Here is a 22,379-nt window from a genome sequence, read left to right as displayed (position 1 = left end):
TGTTGTAAAATGTCTATCTTTCCTATCTCCATGGCATGCTGTTCAGGATTTTTATTTGCATGTATGAGGTAACGAGTGCCCAGAGTACGGGATTCCGTGCAAGTGCGCTGCTTTCCCTGTGCTACTCTAACTTTTTTAAAACACTTATGAACCCTCCCAATGGTATGTATTTTGCCAACCTCTGAAGCCTGAAAAGTAGATCCGGGCAGGTTTAACATGTGGCCACATTTTGCACCAGTTTAAATGATGTCCACTACAGAGTGTAATTTGCTTTCTGACTTTGAGTACATTTAGACAGGTAATTGCTCATTTTACTAAAGCTTGTAAGATAGCTATAGCCAGTAAAATAGCTCAGTGGGTTAAGTTCTTGCTGCTGAAATGTGTGTGTGTGATCTGCAGGTGTGAATTCCGACAACGCCAACTCAGCCGTTCATCCTGCTGAGGTTGATGAATGAGTACCAGCACAGTTTGGGTAATATTTTGTGTATATTTATTCTATATAAAGCGCTTAAGCGTATGTTCTAAATAATAACATCATTTGGCATTGGACAGCTGTTTGCATTCACAGTAATTTGGTAACATGGGCCTATACACCATGATATTAACGATACATATGGTGATCCATTCTTGTAGGACATGTATATCACATTACAGTGATATCGTAACCACATTTTTCGTAGTGTACTTAGGAGCAATTCTATGTGAAGCTACTTCCTGGTTTGTCAAGGGGTGAAAGGTTGTGTTCCATTGCTTCCTGTGATATCACTTTGGGGTGGGGGTTAAATGACATCACGTTCTGTAATGTCATCAGAGGTCAAGGGTCGTGTGATGTCACATCCGCTACCCCTGGCATTTTGATGAAATGACGTCCCTGGCAGGAACTCTTCAAGTGCAACAAAGGATGAGAAATGCAGAGGCTACTTTTGCATTCCTTGTTATTCCAAAAAGGATGTATTGATCGTTTAGCCATAGGTTAGGCTCTGCATTCTGTTCCTTACTTGGAATTTTGAAAAAGCCTACATGTTACTGCTCAAGGACTGCACAATGGAGTTTATGGGGCTACTGGTACAGTTTCTTGCAAAAAACGTTTTCGCTCCTCAGTCCCAATGCCACGTGTAAGAAGCCTTACTGCTGATTGGCCATCTCTGAAAAGACTGGACTACCCATACTTTAAAAAAAAATGTAACTAATTGCCTGGATCGTTAGGATCTCGGTTTGCCAGGGGGCTAATAGATTTCTCTTCATTCTAGCCAGCATTCAGGCCAGAGTCTGAGAGCAGACACTCATCTCGGGGATATATTGCATTGCTCTTTAAAATAGCTCTCCCTTCACAAGTATCCGGCAGGGGATTGGAGAATGGTTGAGATGAACTTCAACTAGATGTTCACTGGCAGGATATACGAGCGTCCCACCCTGCACCATCAAGACTCTCTGGATCTCCTTACTGCTCCAACTGCGTCCCAGCCCTGACTTACCAACTCCAGAAGCTAGCGCTTAGTATTCATCTCATATTCGTCTCCATATAGGCCCTAGATCTACACAAATAGGCCTCTGTATCTGGTCTGTTTCAATCCCCTGCTCATTTCCTTTGGTCATCCAGTGCCCCCAAGCAGACTTCCAGTGAAGTGAGAAGGATAAGAAAATATATAATTGATCAAATCATATTTTGTGTTCCCTCCATTCAGTTCATCAGTCGCCATGGGAGAGCCAGGTGCAAACTAGCCAAACCATACCGCAACCACTGCATTTACATTAGCAGAATGGCCAAGGGAAGGTAACAGAGAGCAGTTTTAGGGGCAGGCCAAGCGTGTGACATGCTTTAGAGTCTAAATTATACATCTAGAACAAGCCAGTGTCCTACATCTTCGACCTTGGGTTCCAGACCCTCTGCTTGCCTCCATGTACTCAGAGAAACTGGTGGTATCTGTTTTGGGGCAAGTTGGTTAAAAGGGCTGATTCCGTATGGACACAATGCAGACGGTTTACTTCCTTAATTTACATCACTTCCGTTCTAAAGCTGCGTTCATCGTGTACAATAAGAGTGCAGGGAGATTCGAAGGATATATTCATGGAAGTCTTTATGCAGGCACATGAAGTGCTGCAATACCTGACTGCTGCTTCTACACATGCCGCCCCATGCAATAACCCTTCGTCTTGTTACAGATTCTGTCCAAAAAGTCCCGTCTCCACAGGAGGCCACTCTGCATCTGCCAACCAACCTAGTTTCACGTAGTCTCCGTATTAGCAATCTGCGTTATCCCATCAAAACATATGTTGATACTAAAGAGACTCAATTGGACAAAAATAAAATACCAGGTGTGTATTCTTGATGCATGTAGGTAATTGTATCGAGGATCAAATAAAGCACTGAAACAGAGTGCATGCAAGATTTCAAATTTAGCAGTACGGTATTACTACTACCGACCATCACTGCGAATCCAAAAATGTCGAATTTATTTGTAAAGACCAATTTCACCACCTATGTATGTGGGGCTAGGGGTTAAGTTGATAATAAACGTGAGGGGCCAAAACACCAAAAAAACATAAATCGGTATTTTCGGATTCGCAGTGTTTTTTTCTCTCCATATTTTCTCATCGATCCAGCAGTACATTTCAAGAAGCCGCAAATGTGTTCAATGGGATCCAGGGGACGTATCAATGGTCTAATAGAATAATACAATTATCTGAAGACTAATGCCTAGAACAGTGCATTCTCTGAAAACTGCTTCATACCGTGTCATTTTCCCTTCCGGTGTGCCCTACATCTACGTACACGTTTGCGGTATTTGCTTTCCAAAACTTTCCAGGCAACCATTTGATAGGATTAGTGCTCAACTGCTAAGAAAAATGGGCCCAAAGGGAAATCCCATGCACCTAGGACGAGTAATCTCCTCCTTCACGCTTAAGGGGTTAATGGTCAAAGTGACACACGACTATTCAAGGAAAGAGATCTATACTGTATCAAAATAAGAACAAAATAATCACACCGGCAAGCAGGCACGAACTGGCAAAAAATGGCGAACACTACAAATCGTCGCTTTCATCCGGTCTTCCCATTGTCACCACATCATTTCCTTTTCCCAAACCGACGCGAGCTCCTGCACTCTTTGTCGTGGTCAATAAAAACAGGTCATTAACCATTAATCCGGCCCGTAAACCTTTTACAAACATTCCATCACCGCGCCTCGTCATGCCAGTTTAGACCATTAAGGAGCTGCCAATTCCCACGAGTTACCAGTGCATTCTGGCCACTGCACAGTCTCACACACGATTCCCGAGCACAGAAAAGCGACCCCTTTGGTAGAGTTCCTGCACGAGTGCTTTGCTTTAACACGTCCACGACGTTTTCTCCATTTACTGTGGCAGCTCATTTTACAGCAAAACAACAAAACTGGTAAAAGAAAATAAATAACATGTTTCTTCCATTTCCTATTCCCACCCACGGTGACCTCGACCTCGCAAAGAAAATCTCTATTTGTAAAGAAAAAAATGTAATCCATCTGCGGTTTTCCTACCCCATTAATATTATGCTAGTTCTCATACCTACCTGTTTTCATTAAGACAAGTGGGTGGGAGGGGAAACAATGCCAAAAATAGAACAAATCCTCAGTTTCAAGGGGTTTCATTTGGAAAGTAACACATTGGAAAAAGGTGTGAAAGGCCCTAGAATCTGCCCCGCCCAGCCTGGGGTGGGAGGCTGACGTGGCACAAGATAGAGCCAGTCTTCCCCCAGAGGCGGAGAGTTGGGAGGGCCCAGATCCTACCCGTTCCCCCTGCGCCTATATGTTTAAGAGTACCATGGCTGCACCGCAAAGAACCCGCAAAGGCAGCAGTTGTTGCACCAAGGCAAGGAGGTGGCTGAGGAAAGAGAGAGAAAGAGAGAGAAAGAGAGAGAAAGAGAAAAAGACAAAAGGGAAAAAGAGAAAGAGAAAAACGAAAACCAGAGAGGACTATGGGACAGCCTAAATGTAGCAGGCCAGTACACTTTCCCACCACCGAAGGAGCATGAATGCAAGAGCAGGGCAGGGCAGACGGCTCCACCCGCCCAGGCAAAGAAACCGTCAACGGCACCACACCAGCGCGAGTCAGACACGGAACACACGCCTCACTCTGTCATTTCCCACCATCTAGGAAGGACTCACTCGAATTGGGGCATGGACTATTGTGGGGCACGACTGCCCGAGATTGGCCGACCCATATATGTAAAAGGGGTGTGGCTAGAGACCCCTTTGCATTGTCTGCTGTTTTTAACACGTCCCCAAGGGCAAGGAAAGCCAGCACTTGGCCCAGGGACCCAGCTGATGTTGAGGGTCAATGGAGAGGGAAATGAGGGAATAAAAGAAGGAATAGGAAGATGTGGATTGAACAGGCGAGGCCAACGGCGTCACATGAGGACCAAAAGACCAGGCAGAGGAAGGACAGTGGAGAGGAGCAGGGAAAAGACTTATTGACAGAGTGGTACTAGTGTTATGTATTGGTTGGCAGGAGAGAGTGGTACTTGTGTTCGACTGTGTGTGCAAGGTGAGCGTTTTATAAAGAGTAGGGAGGGAATGAAAAGGTGACAGGGGAAGTGAGAGGACAGCGACTGTGGGAGAAGATGTGGGTAGCGTGAGACTAGTAGTAGAGGGGAGAATAGTATTAGAGTGTGGAGGGGTAGTAGAGTGGAGAGGATAGATGTAGTAGAGTGGAGACGAGTAGTAGAGTGGGGAGCAGTAGTAGATTGGAGAGGAGAGTAGTAGTAGGAGTTGAGACTGGAGTAGCAGAGAAGACCACGGAGTAGTAGCTACACAGAAAAGGCATTTGCCTTTAGGCCATCACTTGTATACAATTAGGAGTGTAGCTAGTAGGGATACCGATCTCTAGTGACCATCCAAGAGTTCAGGAGAGAACACCCATCTCAACGTAAGAGGGGGAAGGCCCTTAGAGGGCCCCTGGATAATAATAAAAACCGTTGAACTGTCTTTGAGAATAGGTTTGTTCTTGAGGCCCTTTGTGACAAGGGGCTCAAGCCAAATAAATGCCAAGATGGTTTCTTCTTGGGAGGGAAACAAGTAAGCAAAAGTCTTTTTTTTGAATGAACAGTTCACAGTCCGGGTCCCCTTTTTCCAACAATCCAGGGGGGTTTATATAGTCACTGAAGTCCGGTTGTTGTTGCCGTCGTTGCCTGCACTGGCTCTGTAAGGTCTTGGTCCAAGTGTTGCTCACCAATGAAGTCGAAATATGGGCGGCCACTGGAAGGATGGAGAGGATCAGCAAGTGTAGGCCACGAGGTCTCGGCCCATCCTTTGGCACATTATTGCTGGGGGGTCTTAGAGGTTTGCTATCCTTGATGTCCTTGCTCTCCTCTTCCTAGGTCCGACCAATCTCCTTCTGGCGTCCAGCATACACCCGATCTTTGCTTTCACGCTCTCCAAACTCGCATACCCCTCTGCCAAACCCACTCTCTATTACAGAGGGATTGCCCTCCCCATGTGACATTCTTTAGCCTATTGACATAGGGTGTATGGCATAAGTCATTGTACAGAATTGGTGTATTTGAATGTGTGGCAGGTATTCAGCCAACTGTCCAGGGGCCCCCTCAGTGTGGGTGTGCAGAGCAAGCCAATATTTGGGTTGGGCACAATCTTTGTTGCACATGCGTGCAGAGTACACTGCGAAACAAAGCGGCACACTTCAGAGTTTTCTGGTTCGAAGGTCCTGGCTCTTCTGGACGTGTTTTAACGTTGAAGGGCTCGCAAACTTTGGTTGGGTAACTGAACACTGATTTTTTGTCCCTTGCAGAGTCGGCCGACCCACTGGCATTGCTCACGTGTCTGCCAGCTGCTGTAGTGACTAAGCCTGATGTATTACAGCGTTCAGGCTGACAGTTAGGCTCATGTGCCAAAACCCGCCACACTTTTGGGATAGGAATGACTAGAGGATCCTCTCTGTGCAAATAAACATTTTGTCACTCTAAGTTCTCAATTTTCTACACTGCAATCGTACTGTTGGGTACCTCAAGGATCCTCGTCAATGTGTGACTTTCACCTATCAGGACAAAGAACAACCTCTGGAAACATGGAGCATTTAAGAAGAATCAAAAATTGGATGGGTATCACAATCCTAATGTTAATCTAAAATCAAAACTGCTGCTAATGAGGAAAAATCAACATGCCTGGAACGCAACTACACTCTTCTCCTCCCTCAAAAGCAGTGCACCATCCATACTCCATCCAACCCCTCAAGAACCATAGGCATCCTTTCCCATGAAATGTTCACCCTCAAAAAAGTCTTCTTAAATCATCCCACTTCAAGGGGATGGACCCTCAAAAGAATACTACCACTAATCCCAGATAAAGACTGGAAATGGGTGATCATTGCCAGAGTTTTTTGAAATTTCACTTTAAGCTTTGACAAACATTTAAATGCAAACTAAAATCAAAGTAATCTTTGTCGCTATTGTGCGATTTTCTGTCTTTAGTGTTCTCATTAAATTCATCCTTCTGAGAAGTATGTGAGAAATAAAAACCAACTCACGGACACAAATCAAAGTGTTTTCGTTGCTCTCATTCAATCTGGTCATCAGATTTGGAACGTTATTAAAGAAAAAAAAACGTTCTGGTCTGAAATACCACTCAGGTTTAATACTTGGTCGATGATATTTGATGCTAGAATGACACCGAAAGAGCAGGCAATCGGGGTGAGGGCGTCTATCAGTTTACCAATCCTTGAAGTGCCTACAAAAAGAACCTAACTCAGCATTAAGACTGGCTGCGAAACCACATTTCTGTGACTAACCCTTCCAATTGTTCCCAACTCAAAACTGCAATTAATTTAATTTAAAGCCCTTTATCTTGCCCTCAACTGCCTTTTTTAAATTAAAGTACCGAGCCTATCTGACAGCCTTGCACTGGAACCATGGAACACAAGCAGCCCCCTCCCTTTGTGTTCAGAAAGATCCACAAAGCACCGCCTGGCTGCCAAAGGAAGCCTCAGTTTCTATTTCGCAAGACCAACCCTTGGCAACACTGCCCACTGCCTATGAGGTATTGGGGCAGACACGGACTGGCCTATAGGGCAATAGGGCAACGCCCGAAACAAACGCAAAATGCGAGTGTGGGCCAGTTTTTTGGGGCCAAAGTGGGCCCTTTTGCGGCCCATGGGGGACAGTTTGATAAGTTATTTCACCATGCGACTAGTAGTTTTGACCAGTGTAACTGAATAACTATTCTTTTAAATGCCCAATTTGCATTACATTTATCAAAAACCACCCCCTTGGGTACTACTCAAACAGTTTTTCACCAAAGCAATTAATTGCCATTTGCAACTGTGGGACACTTTTGGTGCCCGAGACAATTGTCTGCCCCAGTCCGACCCGAGTTGTGGGGTCAAGTTCACCAAGGACACATTAGGAAGGTGAGTGCTGAATACTTGTTGAAGGCCTGCAAAGTTAGTGAGGAGTGGGTCAAAAGAACAGCCAACGCACGTGGCATAGATACTTGGTGTGAAGAAGGGCCTCTAAAGGTGCTACAGCCGGAGAGGGGCCTACAGCAGGGAGCCCTCATCTACTAATGTAAACCACATCCCCCAAGTTCCTTGTCTTAATTCAGTTTATCCACTCTTTCGAGTCCAGTTACATTGCATTTCTCTTCATTTGGGGACAGGCAACTGCAGAACCTCTGAATTATGAATATCATTTAGGACTACACTGCTGCGAATCAAGCAGCAGCAAAGCGCCTAGAGCTGATTGGAGTCTCGGTGCTGCATTAGATGAGGACAAGCGGCTTATTTAACTCTAAACAAAGCCGTAACCACAGAAAGGTAGGTCACCATTTTCGGGACCTATTCTTTTTCACGATTTTCTTACGACATGGATAACGAAAGCCTCGTTATCACAAGAGCAGCCATCGCTGGAATGCTTTATCAGCAACCCAACCCTTGCGTGGGAACACGGAGCAGAGCAGCACAAGTCACGGGGCTCTGAAGAGTGGCTCTGTGCAGCCAATGCCTACACTCCGTGTCCATTTAGAGTTATTTAAACAATTGTTGGCATTAATTGCAGCTGGGGGAGAATACGCCACCAGGGCAAAAATGGTAACAATGGTTTTACTGCCATATGGAATACAATACTTCCACCTGCAATCAGGAGTCGTGCACACACACACAAAAGTAGTGGAACCATGTTCCGCTCTCCCCAGCCCCCTGTCCCTTCCCAACCGCCCACCACCACTCCCTCCCGCCAACTCCAAACCCACCTTTACTCCCCCAACCCCCCCAAATACAAGCCCCATACATGCGTCTGGACTTTCCTCCATTCCACCACCAAACAGTATGTTTTACGACTGTCCAAGCAACACTGAAAGGAACAATGAGAAAAAATGGCTCTTAACCACCATTACTTTCAGTCATTGTGTGTTATAGAAAGAAAGGGAACAATAGCGCCCCCCCCTCAACCCCAAAAGAGTAGAGGAACGTCGTACCCTCTAGTTCCCGCACACTTCAGTCTCTGCCTTCAATCAGTGACCACATGGTAACTTTCTTCGTATAAAGTAAAGTCATCAGCCCCCTTGGCAACATTATCAGGGCGGTGGAACAACTTTGAAAGCCCCAGACCGACTCCACCACACAGAACAATGGAGGACCTCCTGCCCCCATTAAAATCTGTGACTTGAAGGCTGGGAGCAGGCTTTGCTGCCAACCCCCAGTGGCTGGTTTTGGGCAGCATGCCTAGTGTTCCACCCGTCCGGAGAGGGACAAATGATCCAGCCAATCGGGTGCATGGTATGTTTCGTCCTATCCGAACCAGAACTTATAGTGTGCCAGGAGCCCCTTGCTTGCTGACCAAACACGCGGACAGAACTTTTAGCCTTGTCTCAAGACTGAAAAACAGCGTATTACTGCCAATCCTAACCCCTCTTAGCCTCTACCCCCGTATTATAAAGATTAAAGTATGTTTCTTAGAATTCCATCTCAATGGGCGATGCACAATTCAGTAGGAATTGAAACATTACAATGCCATCACAAAGGTTATCCTGGACACACTACGTTTGCAATTCCTAGTCCAGTGGTCTGCAACCTGTAGCTCTCCAGATGTTTTTGACTCAAAATACTATGATCTCTCACCATTGATTATTCTTGATAGTGCTGATGGGTATTGTAGTCTAAAACATCTGCCAAAGGTTGCAGACCACTTTCTTAGCCCAATGAGTATCAGGGGTTGCAGGTAAACTGTGTTACTGCCCAGTCATATGCCATAAAAATGTCTGAGGTTATGTTCAGCTAATTGGAATGTCCACTGCACACAAATCCGATTGGCTTGACCTTGTAGCCAACTGTCATTATGTGCACACTGTGGGCAGGAGGCAGGGCAGTTGGTTTGTATTGTAAGTGTGATGGGGATATAAACATATTCCATGGCCTCTTGAGCATTATCGCCAATACATTTAAATGGAATACTGACTTTAAAGAAAAATTACAAATAAATTCACAATATCACAGAACATTCTGTAGAAATATTTGCTTTTTAATTTATTTATAGCCTTGTCAGGCAGACGTGGCATCGCTGTCTCACATTCACAGTCTAATCAAGGAAAAGACAGCGAGGTAGTTAAAAATAAAAATGTATTTAAAGGAATAATGAAACTTCAACAAAGTTGGCCATGGAGATCAACACAATATATGCATAACAAATCCAATGATCAACAAAACAAACTAAATTACCTGCCTACATGAATCTCACTATTGATCATCATTCAAGTATTCACTCTATATTCGAAATACATTGTATTCTAAAATATACTAGACAATCTATTTCTATATTATCAGTCCAAATACACAATACACTTTACGGATAGCGTTTTAACAAGATGCAAGTATATGCCTTTCTCTATTCGAACAATCTCCCGACACCTACTTTTCTTCATATGATATCAGAGATGAGCTGTCTAACAGACATTTATCGCTCATTTTTCCAAATACTTATTTTTCTCCAGCACCAAGACAAGTTTGGAGCCAGAGAAAAGTCACTTAATCAAGAACATTTATATTTATTTAACTTAGCTCCCCTGAACATGTGTGAAGTTGTGAATGTGGGTAGTATGTGTAAGCCATGTACTTGTAAACAATGGCTTGCTTGCATCGTCTCCTGTAAGTTTGAATACAAAATTATGCTCTCAGCAATATATATGTACTGTTCTGAACCCACATGTATATTGGTTTATCAAAAGACATGCGGTTTCCCTAATTGAGCATGGGTGACTTTCACTAAACTGTTGCTTGCAATCTATACATGTATGTGTGGGTTTGTGACTTTGAATGCAGCTGTATACGCAGCTTTAAATTCCCTTGTGTGCTTGCACATTTTTAAATCTATTTGCATGTGCAACTTTCAATTTGTGTATGCCTGCCCAATTTCAATGCATCTGTGTATTGGTGCAACCTCCATGTATTTTGGGCAGAAGACATACTCTTCCAGTCGCATGTACAATGTTTAAGAACCCGCTTTTCCCTTTCACATTACACCTGGACCTGCTTGTGCATTGAAAGAAGGGAATGCAGGGGTTTGCACTTCATGCAATTCTTATTAAATATAATTGTCTCAGCAGGCTTTTTGATGCGCTAACATCTGGTCTCTAACTATGGATTTCGTCCAGGCCACATTAAATGCATGATATTGCCCCAGGCTATGGTATGTTGCAACTATACAATGACCAGAGAACTCTACACTGGTTTCAACCACTACTTATGTTACAAATAATGTTTAACTTTACAAAAGGCAGTTCCACATTAAAGTGGCACCAAAATGTATTCAGTTTGAAATTTCGTTTTTCAATGCAAAGTGCATTGGGCATTAAAGGACAACATCTCACTTTGTATTCAATAAAGGATTAGGGTGCAAAGGGCAGTGAAATAGTAACACCTTTGTCCCCGTTTTCAAATTGCATTCCCCGCAGTTCCCTTTCCTTAGCACTCACAGATTTCACCATGGTCAATCTGGACAATTTGGGATTGATTGGGGGCTTCATTTACCTTTCAAGATGTAACTTTGGATTTTGAAAAGCCAGCAAGGGACTCAGCCAGAAATCATTCATTCAGCAAACTCTCTGCTCAGGTGACTTTTTTGGAAGTTAATATCCATGCACAAACTGGTCTAACTTCTATGGGCTGGTCTCCCTATCTGCCTGGGGTAAGTCCTTCCAAATGCTATCAGCTCACCATGTCCAGTTGGTTCCTTAATCTTCACTGCTTCATGTTCCATAAATCCCTCTCCCCTCAGTATGAATGCAATTCCTATAGCTCTCCACCTCCACCTTTGCCTTGTCGCAGAGGTCCGTTTTCTAACAAGTTTAGATTTAAAACCACTCTTTCGAAACATTGCAATTTCGTTTTTCTGGCTTAAGTTCATGTGTGAAGATGTGAAATTCATAAAAATGTACATTATTAAATTCTGCCAATACGCACATTAAGATATTTTAACTAACATTGTGGCAGTTCAAAATGTGGTACCCTTTATTTTTTTTTATTATATATTACTCAGCCTTCTCTCTTCCTCTCCCCTGCTGATTTCCTGTATGATACTGCACTGGTCGCCTGGCTACCCTCTTATTTCGGGCCCAGGTCCCTGCCTGCCCAGTTGCACACACACACTGCTTCCCAGCAACCCTTGCACTTGGGTCTGTATCTGTAATCCTTCAGTCCCCCTACTTGCACTTTTGGATACCTGTCAGCGCTTACCCTTTTCCCTTGCTGGCTTTGGGCTACTGGTTAGCTTACAACCCTTCTAAACCAGACAGGAAGAATGTTTTTTTTTGTTCACTGTCTTTCAAACAAAGTTTTAAACTCCAATACGAAATGGCAATAGCATATATACTCCCTCACCATTACACAGATTGTTTAAGGGGGAGGTGGGGTGGTGGTGTTTAAATGTTGGATCATTCACAAAGTAATTTTTTGGTTCAGGATTAGCAATGTATTATGGTTCCAAGAGATTCACTGAGACATGTGTGTTTTTTTCTCCCCTTTTCGCTGTGGTATATATTGATCCCTTCATTGGTTGGAACAAGGAATACACAGAGAAAACAACAAAGAACTCAATGGAAAAAATCATGCCTACTAAGACCAATGTGATCTAAAATAAAGGGTGTTTTTTTTTGTCCTGATAAGGAGGAGGTTTTGGCAGGAGATTTTCCGTAAACCTGGCACGAACCTCGAGTCAACGTGACAACAGTTTAAAATCCTTTCAGGAAAAATAATGTGTTTCTTTCTTGCAACATACAAAGATGTGGCAATTGAATATATCTGAATGATCACAATATAGGCCAACAGTACATTAAACAATTGATGTATTTTAGAGGGCGACGAACAACGTCTAACATCCAGGGTCCAAAGGTTGGGCCCATTGGTTGTTTTCAACCAAACGATTATTACTGCCTTTTTGCACATGTATTAACAGGCCTTTTTGAATGAGGTTGGAAGTATTGGAGATGAATGGGTTTATATGAGATCACAGTATGGTGTGGTGTTTTTAGACAATGAAATTGTACTAAATTAGATTTTAGGTTTATTTGGCTTTCACTCAGGTGTTTCATGTAATGTCAATAAGTGATTGCAATTTGTGTATTTTTGTATTACGGTGAGAATGATGTTTATAAAAGAAAAAGGAAAACATTAAACACTAAACAATAAACATGTTATGAAAAAATAAAAATGTTCAAATTGATCTTTTTAGAAGGTATTGTATCCAATGTATTTATAAATAATACAAATGTGAAGAGTCAGTACATGTCTACTGACAACTGTACTTTTTGTATGGCACTTACCCATGCACCCGCCACCTGCTGACCGTACTTCTTGTTATTGTTTTGATCCCATGTACAGTACTGCCCCCTCCCCTTTCCCTGGCACTTTCCCCCCTCCAACCGCCCTGAACTTGCGCAATCTCAATGTCACTTGGCCTAGTAAGATTGCTGTTTCCGTCCTCCTTCTGCTCCCTTGCCTCGTCATGCCTTGAAACACTTGTGTATAGGCGCGTTCTAAGAGCCATATCATATCATACTCCTATCTACAAACTATCCACATTTTGTGTTCATCAGAGCTTCCATTATGATGCAGCGATCAACTTAGTAATTACACATTTAATGTGAGATTTTGCAAATGTAAAAAACATCTGGTTTTCTAGTGTAGTACTGCAGACATTTTCCACCATGTGGCAGTGGCGGTAAATGGCCTACATAATCTCTTTTCTATGCAACCTATGTATATGCACAGAAGGTGTTTTTGTTTGCTGTATAGACTTTCCGTAAACTTCCTTTAAGTTTGTTCAGAGCAGATGTCTGTTTGCGGTACATATAGAGTTCAGTAGCCTTTCCCTTGACCTGGGCTAATTGATTTTATGATATACCTACGCCCATGATAAAGGCTTTGAAGCCAAGAACTTGAATCCATTAGTGTATGTCTGGCACTGCCATTAGAGATACGATCTTCTGAACAGGTGCAAACTTGTCTGAAGAAACCCATTATGTGTGCTCTTCAAGTGCATTCCAGGGCTGGGTCAGGCCAGGAAATGTAAATATATGGAGCGTTTCTAATTCCCAATTTCAACATGCATGATAAATGAGAATTGAAACTTGAAATAAGGTTTCAGTTTTACCCGACATTTCTGATTCTTTTTGGTTAAAATTAAACATATGCACTTTAGTCATTGAATTTAAGTCACATTTGAAATGCAGATACACCTTCTTGTATTCAGAGCATGCTCACACTTTTGAGGCCATGTCAAGCATTTTAGTCCTTTTAAACTGCACATTTGTGAGAATGTACTTTCTGGAGAGTCATGCTGGGTTCTTATGTTATGACATATTCCAGAGGCTTGGTTCAGGATATAACCTTCAGATATTTCCAACATACATTATGTGGTCGGCTCTTTCCATTGGGAAATACATGAACTCCTTTTACATGTGTACAGTTCTTGTTCTGTTCTTGGTCGTTTCTGGATATTTTTACATAAAGAAAGTTCCTGTATAAATGCACTTCATTCCCGAAATGTATTTGGCATCGATAAGGCAATGATTGGATAACTGTTTTGGCACTGATGTATTGAATTCCAAATAAATACAGTTTCCAAATTTCCTTCAGCTCTGCTAAGCCAGTCTTGTACTAATGTGAAAAAATACACAAAACCTTTGAAGTATTACTGCAAGCACATGCACACCTATGTTATCTTGCATGCTTCCAGAATCATCCTTTTGTAAAAACAGAGAGGAAGAGGCATAGCTCCCCAACAAATGACATAATTGGGGACTCGTGCCTCTCAATCTTTCAGCAAGGCCTTTTTCAATTCACTTAATTTTAGGGCATGATATTGCTCCAAATTCTTCCACAATGCCCATCAATAAATCCCACAACATATCCATTAATGTAACCCATTACCTAATGCAGGGAGCACAAATTCAAGTTGTAAGCTACTAGCCAACGAGAAAAAAGTCACGGACCACCTTATTTCTACATATAGGCACAGCACACCATTTCTTACTAGCCAAAAGTCACATTTCAAAAAACAATGGCTAGTGGCGAGTGCACATTTTGTACACCGACCTAATATATGCACCATGAATAATCACATTTTGTATTTATATGAAGAGAAAAAAAGGAGCTACAACAAATAACTCATAACTGTGACCATGCGCTGGCGGAGCACCCTTGTGTCTACTTCCAGTCCTAAAGCACGTGTGTTGTGCACATGTTTACCCCACAATTTTGAATTTCTGTATGTCATTTACTAAAAGTATTTCAAAATGGCAAGGTTTGGTAGGGGAAGGTAGGGGAAGGGAAAGAAACCAACTTAAATAAACAGAAAGAAATAAGAAACTAAGTTTCCCTCAGATTGGGCTTCAGTGTCTTTCCTGGTCCCTTCTGTCCTGGCTTACATACCTTCCCCTCTATCAAGATTTAACAGTCCTTAAGTTATAATTCAGGTTATCAAGATAGCACTTCTCCAGGCGAACATTAAACCAATAGTCTGACCAGATTTCTCCCAAAGTGCAGTTCTCTCCACCCAAAAAAAGGGTGAGGACATGAAAGAAACAAACGAAAAGTATTTGGCATGCAAGCAGACAAGTCCTACTTCCAACCAACCCAACACAAAACTCTCTTGCAAAGCTCTACCTGGTATCACTCACAATCCAGATTCTTTCATTAGCAGGTGCTCATCTTCCTGGTGATCAGTGCTTGAAGCCATTGTGGTTTCAGCTCCTAATCAAAATTAGAGGTATTCAAGCAGGTTCCACAAAGAACACTGATCCTCAAAAGGGCAAAGCATGTTCATGGGCTTACATGCAGTTTGCAGGGCTCTTGACAACATCCCTGATCCACAGTCCTGGTTCTATCCGTCTTTCCCCAACCCCCCCTCACCATCTTCCCTATAGCCCAAATCGAACCTGGTACCTATGGATTCTCCTGTTACCTCTTTGGAGACCTGACTCTCGACTGCCTCCTCAATGCTTCACCTTGTGCTCTGATTGCCTCCCACAGATCTCACACACACTTTGTCGGTAGAGTGTGTCTTGCCCTCTCTACAATTCACTGGTTCTCCTTTCACCACCTTGTCTAATACCAGTCTTACACCCATCTGCTGCACCTTTCACCACCTCCTACTCTCCGTTCTCATCCTCTCCTTCCTCTCATCTTAGTCACCTCTTCCACTCCTCCTTTCACACACTCCTTTAGCTCCTCTGCATTACCTTCCACCTCTACTAATCTTAATCTCTCCTGCACCTCACTGCACCAGCCTCTGCTCCTCTAGATTCATTCTCCCCTTCTCCTGCTACTCAGGATCCCGATTTCACCTCATCCTCAAACATTATTCCCTCCTTTAGCTCACCTTCCTCCTTCCACCTCGTCCTCCTTTAAATCTTCTTTTCTCCAGCTGGTAAAGCATTTAGAGAATGCCCTTGAGGCAGCCTGGTGCAGTGTCAAGCTAACTCGAGAGGGCAGTTATAGCATTGATATAATTCATGTCTAGAATATGAACAAATGTTTAAACTGGTGACTTGAACTATGACATATCTAGACGAGTTGCTTGTTTATATCCATTGTACTACGGTCACAGATTTAAGATTAAGGTTGGGAAGATTGCTGGACAGTTTGATTTCCTGCCGAATGACTATGTTGTTAGCTATGGACCCATCACTAGAAAACAATGCTGGGGCAATCCCAAATGAGGGTAGGCCAACAGCTGTATCCAGATGAGCAGGCTGGTGTCACATAGCTGTGTTCAATTATCTTGTTCCATTGACTTTTCTTTTTCATAAGACATTTAATTTATAACATAATCAATAAAATTGGTCACAATGGGTTAGCATTGCAATACATATGATCGTACACCGTATGACATTTGTACTCCCTACATAACTGTTATTTATAATTTCCGTTTCCCTTTCCAACCCCTCATGGAATGATCGGCCTACCGCTCCCAGAGTCCTCACATGTTGTCTGCCTTTTCAGGGCAGCCCCTTGCAGCATATATCCGCAGCTCCAGAGACATACAAATATTAACATCCACCACCCAATGTCCAACTGAGGGGCATTCCAGGACTCCCATTTCTTTGCAATATTCCTTTCTTATCAATTTTATCGCTGTGGAGACAAACAGCTTTTCATGTTGGTTATATGAATTTTGATCCCAAATCCAAAAAAGCAACAATTTGGAATCCAGTGATAATTCCATGCCCAATGCCCTGGATAGTCTACAGCAGTGGTCTTCAAACTTTTTTGGCCAGGGCCCCCCTGAGCAAAATTTGGGCAGGTCGGGACCCCCCAGAAATGCCAAATGGACAGTATATATTGCGCGCCGTCACCTGCTCCCATCAAAGTCGCTGGGCTCCCTCATCCCACTCCTACCCAGTCGCTGGTCTCTCCCCACCCCATCACACACCCAGGGCTCTCCCCACTCTGCTCCCATCACTATCCCATGGTTCCCGCCCATTGTGCTCCCACCATAGTCCCTCGGTTCGCCCATCCCGTTCCCAACACAGTCTGAGGGCCAGTGGCGGCTGGTGAATCTTTAAGTGGAGGGGCATTAAGGGGAGGTTCGGGGGGGGTTTCCCCCTGTGAATTTTTTTTTAAATAATAGGTTAAAATGTTGCATTGTAGAGCATACTTTTAACAAAAAATGGGTAAATAGCCAAACAGTTTGCAATTGTTGCTGGGAGTCCAGGGGGCAGGCATTGATATTTTATTTCTATCGCGCTCGTACACAAGTGTTTCAGAGCGTGACAAGGCAAGGGAGGGGAACAGAGGAGAATAAAACAGCGACCTTACTAGGCCCAGTGACATTGAGAACGCGCAAGTGTGAGGGGAAAAGTGCATGGAAGGGGGGAGAAGTGGAAAGTGCGAAGCAGAGGAGAAACAGATAAATAACAATAAATAAATAATAAAGGCAACAAACAGTGGTACTGCAGCCAGCAATTTGCAAGTGCTACGTTTAAGGCAGCAGACAGGGTAGGTCTGATAAGTGCAGGAAGAAAGATGGTTCTCCTCAAGTTTTAGAGTGGCAGGGCGCTGTTCCAGAGGGAGGCCCCAGCCGAAGACGGAGATCTACCCCCAGCTCGTTTCTTTGATAAACGACTGACCCTGAGGGAGTTGGAGGTAGAGGAGTGAAGAGCTCCAGAGGGGAGGTATTTGCGGAGGAATAGCTGAAGGTATTTTGGACCCAGGCCCCAGAAAGCCTTGTGGACAAGGCAGAGGGTTTTGAATGATAGATGTCCGGTAAAAAGATACCATCCCTGTCCCCTGGGCCCCACTGGTCCTAACACAATGAACATGATTATGTGTATATGCAAGGCGCTGCACATTCATACAGCAATCACTCTATCATTCACATGAGCATCCATCACCATAAACTCACTCATAACGCATCCATACACATGTTTAAATAAAAACAATGAACATACACGTACCTTCTGCATTGGCCTGTGTGTGGGTGCTGAAACGGCCTGCTCCAGCTGCTCTGTCCGTATGTGCGAGGAGGCGCAGGAGCTCCCCCTCGGACATACAGACATGCAGTGCCCCAGCCAGCATTTCCAATGAGCTATGCAATGCTGGCGAAGCAAAACGCCCCAGCACTTGCATGGCTCAGTGAGCATGTGCGGCTGGGGAACTAAACTGAACTGTCAAAGGGAAACAGTGTTTCCTTTTGACAGTTCAGCCAGCCCAGGAGCACTCCATTAGCTGGATAAAGCAGCTGAGGGAGTGCTCACTGTTTCACTGGGCTGGCTCCTTAGCTCCTCCATAATGGGTGAGGGGCCACTGGGTGGGCGCCTCTTGCCATTATGGATGAGCCGCCAGGCTCGGACAGGCCTATAGGGCAATGCCTGTACCAAAAATGTAAAATGCTAGTTTGGGCCAATCAAAATGGGCCACCATTTTGACCAATGTGGACCATTTTGATGAGTTACTTAACTATGCAGTTAGTAATGTTGACCATTGTTGCTGAATATATCACAATTTACTTACATTTTAACACAAAGCACCCCTTTGGGTACTATTGAAACAGTGGGCTTCATAACTACTCTGGCGGTAGCTGTGCCGGTAAAACCGGCACGGCTGCCACTGGAGTTGCATCCGGGTCTGGCACCCGCGAATGGGCAATTACTAGGTCATGCCGAGTTAGGCGGACATGATAATTGCCCTTTAGAAGGTGCCGGTAGATCCCCATTCCCATTTGAGCCCCATATGGCTCAAATGGGAATGGGGAGCTCGGATGCACCGGCACCGTTAATAACGGTGCCCGTGCATCCGACGAGCTGAGGTCAGACCTGGCGGGGGCTGTCAAGCACCCACGAGCACAACTCTTACTATGGCGGAACGGTAGCAACGGTGCCGGTAGCTTACCAGCACCGTTGTTACTGGTCCGCCATAGTAGTAATGAGGCCCAGTCTGTGACTAAAGGAATGAATATCCATTTACAACTGTGGGCCACTTTTTCATTGTTGCCTGAGACAGTTTCATGCTTCAGCCCGCCCATGTGGGCCACCCCTGCCCATTTCTTCCAATCTAAAAAATAAAAAAAAAATTTTAAAAAAAAAAAATCTTTTTTCATGCTGAGCTCTCAGGGCCCCCCTGGGATGCACCCGCGGACCCCTAGGGGGTCGCGACCCACAGTTTGAATACCACTGGTCTACAGCCACACTTTACACATCTGTTGGCAACTCCTTAAACAATGTGGGCCGCCACTACAACCCCATCAGAACAACGAGACTCTGATATAGTAAACTCTGAAGTATTTTCAGATGCACCAGGCAAAACCTAAACGATATTGCCCTTTCTCTGGGCAACATTAGGGCCTCCACCCAATCTTCAGGTTCAATGGGTCCCATCTACCCTTGAGGATAGAGAGCTCTGGGGTCACAAAGGCAGTTATGACTTGATACATAGTGGAGGGCAACCACATTCTTCTCTAGGGGGGAGCTGTGTGGAATCACAGGTTGGTTTGCAAGTTGTGTGCGCAGTGCATGCTAAATTTCTAGGTAGTGGCAATCCTCTGTATCCGGCAGGTGGAACCCCTGCTGTAACTCTGTAAAGGATAAAGCAACACCTTCCTTAATAATATTGCCCACGACTTTGATCCCCATGGCCACCCACCCGGATAGTACAGTCAGATTGCCCAGTTCAGGCAGCAGGTAATCAACCCAGAGGTGTTGGGGCAGGGTTAGTTTATTTCCCCACCCAATGTGTTTCTGGGCTGCTCTAGACACCTGGGCCATGTGCTGCGCCATAGGTGAGGTGGGGGTTCGCTCTACTCATCAGTACAGGTAGCTAAGCAGAGCCATTCCTACCATTCCCCTCCCCTCATCTCGGATATGTGGCATATTTGGTTGCCCTTGTAATATGCCATTGATCATTGCCATTTGGCTCGCCCAGTAGTGGCATTGAACATTTGGAAGTCCAATCCCCCTTCCCAGACTGATCGCTGCAGTGTAGTCAGAGTGATCAGTGATTGCTTCCCACTCCACTGTAGCTCCCATAGGGCAGCGTCTATCCTCTGGAATTCCAATTTGGGGATCTGCAAAGGGGAATTCTGCATAATATACAGGAAGCGTGGCAGTGTCAGCATTTCTAACAAGGCAGCCCTCCCCAGTAAGGTCAATGGCAGGGCCTTCCAGAGCTATACATCCCAAATGAGGCGGTCAGTGATCAGGTGCAGATGTAGGTGACGTAGAACTCGTGATCAGCAACAATTCTGTGTTGTCTGAAAAAGCAGACAAATAGCAGTGCACAGTATAGTGGTGAAATCCAGTTCCCTCAATGAAATTACAACAATATGTTTCAGAAAATATATATGTCATCAAATGAGGTAGTAAATGCATGAGATATTGAACAAATAATCATAGAGGAGTTCAAAAATTAACGCTCAAGATTTATCACGGGTTGTAAATGGTCAAATATATTCAATCATGTATCATCGTAGTACATCAATCATTGATGAATTAACATTCATAGCAATGTGTGTTCAAAAATAATGGCAAATTTCGACCGATTATGTTCTCATTGCATAATGTGTCATATATACATAAAGTCCAATAGTATAAGTGATTCCTCAAATTGATTTAAGTCACACTTGAACAGAAGTACTACCAAAGGTCGTCCTGCACCCCTAAGCGGCTTGTACTGAAAGGTCTGCTGACACTACACGTTTCGAGTGTTTGCTCTGGTGTGTATGACTCAAAAGATAATCTATAAGTAAGAAAATATTCTACTTAGTTTTATATATGACTTGTGTAAAGATCCATTAAAAACATGAATATTGAATTAACTTAGCCGAGCTATTATATAGGAGAAAATGACTGACCTTTCGGTTTTCTAATCAAAGTTATGCTGTGGTTGAAAAATCTCAAAGAACTCTAATGACCCAAACTGGGCCATGAGGAGCACTGTCCACCAATGAAGTTCCTATCTAAAATAAAATATGTATATATTAGCATAAGTCATGTAACACAGTCATCTAGTGTTCAAATTCAATCATGTCACCAGTAGGTAACCATAATTTACTTCTGATCTATAAGAATTCCTAGAAGTCACTGGTCTGTACCAATGTTATGCTGGCTCAGTCCCTTTAGAGTGAAAAAAGGGATTCACTCTCAAAGTTCTGCAATAGCATTTTGTGCTCTAGGTCAATCTAACAAGCTCCACTCTCTTACCTCAAGGTTCTTGTACTTTCTAGTGTTGTCTGGCGAATCGCGGGCAGGAAAAGCAGCAGACAAGCAGCCTCTCGTCCCGCGATCGCAATATATTCCCAAAATCAGGTGACAGTTGAGTGCCTGATCACGCTCAAGTCAGGTGATGTGATCCGCTCACTAAGAGTTGAAGTACTTGTGTTTTGCTCTACTAGCCGGTATTCAGTATCGAGAAACGAGATGGGACAGCTGTAATCAAACAGCCTCCCGGCATCGCTGAAAATTCGCCAAACCAAACCTCAATCTTGTAGTGTTCAGATCATGTGATCTGATCTGCTGTTGGATATTATCTACACCGTATTTAATGTGCTTGCCTTATATATGTGACTATTTTGCATACTTCAATCTACTAAGTAAATCAAGCTGGAAATATCCTGCACATCTTGAACAATATAACATGTGGTCACGTGATCGTGAATCAGCTTACATACACCGTTCTACTTAAAAGGATCCAAACATAATTGGCTGGTTAGATGTCTTCGGAATGCAAACCAGGTAAATCAACTTGTATTCAAAGTTTCCATTTGATGTCATTCATTATTGTCATGACATGGACGTCAAGTTACATAAAAAGAGACATGTTTTAGTCACTTGGGAGAAGACTCAACTTTTCCTGAAATGTCATTGTTAGTAAGTTGTAAAATAGTAAGAATGGCAGTTCAACAGGCAATACATTGATGTTCCATTCACATATCAATTCCCAATCTTATTATGAACCTCAATATACTATAATGATATCCTTTACAGGGAGTACTGTGCGTGCCACTCCATGATGTAATGACCTCTATTCACATGATAAGAGGATTCAGGCCAGTATTAAACATATGGCTAGATAATAAATGCAGCGTTATTCAGTAAGGAATTCTCAGACCCATATCAACTAACGATCTTAGCAAAAACACTGTTCTGGAAACTCACAATTAGGACTAAATTAAATAGGTACCTATACATACAGTCACATGGGTATTAATCATGTACTGGTCAAATCATTTCCAATGTATACAATTCCAGAACAGTGAATATGTTCTTTATTGTGCATTAACAGTCCCATAGGTTTTGAAAACTGGTAATATGAACAATATTTGAAGCATACCCGTACATCTGAACAAATCGTTGTTAGTCATGTACTGGCTAAATCATTCCAATGTCATAATTAAGACTCAATTACTG

The 22,379-nt window shown here is 43.5% G+C and overlaps 1 protein-coding gene across 5 annotated transcripts in view; it reads right to left on the bottom strand.

Moving 5' to 3' along the window:
- Nucleotides 1-22,379, bottom strand: part of SPIRE1 (spire type actin nucleation factor 1) — an 871,368-nt gene that overhangs the window by 772,919 nt on the left and 76,070 nt on the right. The window lies entirely within an intron of this gene.

This window comes from Ambystoma mexicanum, chromosome 5q (genome assembly GCF_040938575.1).
Source record: "Ambystoma mexicanum isolate Mex_15411 chromosome 5q, UKY_AmexF1_1, whole genome shotgun sequence".
Taxonomy (NCBI): Eukaryota; Metazoa; Chordata; class Amphibia; order Caudata; family Ambystomatidae; genus Ambystoma; species Ambystoma mexicanum.
This window is presented reverse-complemented; position numbering and strand designations above follow the sequence as displayed.